We start from the raw sequence: 4,031 nt of genomic DNA, 5'->3' as shown, positions 1-4,031 counted from the left end.
CGTCGTACACATATAAGTATTGACCATAAGACAACAAAAGTATAATAAGATGATCGTCGTTGCGGTTTTAATTGTCCTTTTCCTTCTAAATGCAATCGATGTTACTGTCTTATAAGGTACTCCTATCAAGCAGCACCGTTTGTGTCATACTTGATACAAATAACTCAATTATTAGATGTTATTGTATTAATTCATATTTTTTTTTTAAAACAAAGATTAAATTCATGAGCACCTCTTCTATGGCTCACGAATTTGACGGACTCGGAGTAAATGCACTAGGGAAGGTCTCCTATGTTTCACCGGAGTAAAGGGACTTAGGAAGGTCTACTATGGCTCAGAAATACGATGGGCCAATTGAAGTCGACTCGACAAGACAACGGAAAAAGACATGGAACTAGTGGCCTTGGTCGATCCTATATATTGTGGTTAGCTAGCTCGATGCCTTGATCGAACAGCGGAACGGACAGGAACATTAAGTTAGTTGTAATAGTGATGATGAGTGTGTTACTATGGCGGGCAGAAGATGATGGTGATTTAGTTGGAGGCTTAAAGTTGTATCTTTTATGGATGATGTGGAGTTAACGTAACTATTTAAGTAGAAGGCAAAAGGCATTGATTTAACGGCAGTCAACATAGAGTGCTTAACTGTAAAATTATAAAGTATAGTTCAAGTCCTTAACTGGAAAAAAATACAAAAGTTCGGGTCCTTGTCATTGTGTTAACTCGATTGTAGGTCGAGGGAGTATATTATCAATATCAGTTAGATTTGTTTCATGTAAGTATTGCCTGAATTTCTCATATGATTGTAGTGAAGATATATATTTTAAACCTTTTTACAACTCTTTCTCTTATAAATAGGGGCGTCTTAAAGTAAATGAAGGTCCGGTGCACCCCAAAAAAATGAGGCCCCGAATATGAATGTATAAATGTACTGCACGTTGAGATTTGTATTGAATTTTATTAGTAAAGCTTATAAATTCGGTGGCCAAAATCGGAGACCCTTTTCCGCCCCCGCGGTCGCCCGAGGTGTTAGACCCCCCTCCTTATAATTTAAGCATTCATGAAGATGTTGTCACGTTTAGATCGTTGTTTCTTAATTCAGCATGGGAATTAAATTTTCTTTTATAATTTTCTTTTTACAACTCTTTCTTATATAATTTAAGCATATACGGTGATTATTTTTTTTTTTTTGACAATGCACGAAAGTCTTACATTACAGTAATATGGCTCTCAAAGCCATATTCAAGTACTACAATGTAAAACCGAAATAGAAACAACAGAGAGTAGTAGTTCCTTAATAAAAGACAACAACTAGGAAGCAATTTGCATAGGCAATCCGAAACTTGGTGATAGATAACGATGATTTGGTCACAAGCATCTTCACCCAAATCATCAGCCCGACAAACATTTCTCCCAGGAGACTGGATCAGTTGAGAAATCGTGAGGCAAGAACGAGGTTCACTTACGCCACAAGAGCGTAGAAATTTAAAGTGGAAGGTAAGCCATAAAGGCCTACATCCGGTGGAGAAAACTCTCCTAAACCACGTAGAACGAACACTCGGTTTGGGCCGGGGTGTTACAAGTGGTATAAGAGCAACCCTGCGACCGTGTGGTGATGCGAGACAGTTGTTATACGCTCCTGGAGGCAGTTGTTATACGCTCCATTGTGATCACCCACCTAGCGAGGGAGGATTCTGGGTTAGCGGTTATGCTCCCATGCGCAACGAGGACGTTGCGTTCTTCAAGTGGGGGTGATTTTAACACACCACGGTAACTGAAGATGTCCATTGATAGGTTTAAATGACTAGTGCTTAAAGGGATTGGAGTGCTACTCATATTAACAAAGTGCACTTTCTTTTATGGGCATCCATGCAAAAGAACTCCACAGTTAAGCGTGCTTGGCTGGGAGTAGTCTTAGGATGGGTGACCTCCTGAGAAGGTTCCCGGGATCCGCATGAGTGAGGACAAAAATGCGCTATAAAGGACACATGTTGATTTGTGGGCCATGTACATAGCCTCGTGAGCTATCATAAGTAACCTCTCCCGACTCGGTTTGGGCCGGGGTGTTACATCCTCTCACCCAAACCCACATGGAACCAAAAGTGGCCGTAACCAACAGCTGCCCAAGAGCACTGCTTCGCTACTCCAACAAGACTAATTATTCGACAAATACGACATAAACTCCTATAAAAGGAGATTATTAAGAAAACCAAATTAGCTAGTATAAGGAAATGAGACAACATAAAGTAATGGAAAAAGACCACCACCTCCAATCCAACCATCTACACTGAAACATCCCATTATACACCTGCTCATAAAAAATCATCTCCCAAAACACCACAAAACACCCAGTAAAGTGACAACAAAAGCCCAAACAGAATAAATCTGACCGAAACCCTTGATCCAACAAAAGACCAGAAAACAAGAAAACTTAAACAGAAGCCGCCAAAGGAGACCCTCAGACGATCCGTGACACACGGAAAACAACCAGACAACACACATGCACGCACCAACACGGGAGACCGACCGACTCCAAAACCCAACAGAACACAGACAACGATCCGATTGGCGGGGGAAGGGGCGAGGGAGAAGGGAACGCCAAGTCGGACAATCAGACCTATAAAAACTAACAACGGACAACAGCACAGTGTGACCGCGAAACCAAGGGAGGTGGGGGAAATGGGGGGATCACCTCCCTGACAAACGATCAGACCGATATTAGCTTCAGCAGACCAACCGTGGAGCCTAGGGTGATGGGGGAAATGGGGGGATCAGACCCATATGGTGATTATTTAAAAGATGAATTCACGGGATTTCGTAAGATGTATCATAACAATCAATGTGCTAACCAATAGCAACCCTTAGCCTCTGTACTACAATCTATGTAACATGGTTTATAATTTGTAATAACTCTTGGCAACGTACTTAATATAATTTTGTGGTTAATTTAATAGGACTTCCAAAGTGAGGCTGAGGCTAACTTTAGTTATAAGGAAATTTTTGAAAGTAGGTTAACAAAGCAAAAATGCAAATGATTATATTATATTTGTTATTTAAATTTTATTTAATATATGCTCCCTCCATTTATGTCAATTATGTACACTTTTTATTTATATGTACTTATTTATATATGATGTATATTTTAATCAAACGTATCAAAATTTATTTAAGAAAAGGGAGTAATTTAAAGAGAAATATATGCGAACTCAAATCACATAATGAACAACTTAAAATGATAAGAGCCTCGTATGTGGAAACTTCAGAGAGACGGTCTCTTAATAGCGTTATTGAGAAACCTTTCACATGATGAGGGGGAGGGGTTATTCAATTTCTATATTCCATGTTATGTCTCCCACTAATTTAGTAGTCAACGAGGAGACCTACTGATGTTTTCCTTCTTAAAGAAATTATGGCACGAGTTCGATTTTCTAAGTGATGGTCAACAGCCTAATTAACTACGAGTACTTTTTAAAAATTGATATTTACTCTGTCCTGGTCAATTGTTATCTAATTTTCTTTTTTGGGGTGGATTTATTCAATTGTCATCCATTTTTATTTTTGGTAAGTTTACACAAGTGAGCAAGTGGGTCTTAGAAATGGACATGTGAGAGAAGTCTTTAGTTTATCCGTATTCTTCTCTCCTTTTGGTTATTTCTTTGATCTTTGTGCCAAAACGAATAGATAACAAATGACTGGGACATATTGAGCATTAAATTAAGACAAAACTAAGACACATAGGACAACTTTAAATTATACACGACAGAACGTTACAACTAGGCCTGTGCATCGCACGGGCATTAAATCTAGTAAATATATATTTGAGGCTTTTTTCGAGCGACGTGGTAGTCTCCAAATTTTTTAAAATACTTAATTAAATTTTAAAATTAATTACTTACAATATTTCTATTAGAATTAGGAAATAATTAATTATGTACAATTTTTCTATTAGAATTAGAAGATTATTTCTTAATATTTGTGTTTATTTATATATATGAAAAATTCGATATCCTATAGAAAAAAAAAACTTAGAT

The sequence above is a fragment of the Silene latifolia genome, chromosome Y (assembly GCF_048544455.1).
Source record: "Silene latifolia isolate original U9 population chromosome Y, ASM4854445v1, whole genome shotgun sequence".
NCBI classification, from domain to species: Eukaryota; Viridiplantae; Streptophyta; class Magnoliopsida; order Caryophyllales; family Caryophyllaceae; genus Silene; species Silene latifolia.
Note: the sequence above shows the minus strand (reverse complement) of the source record.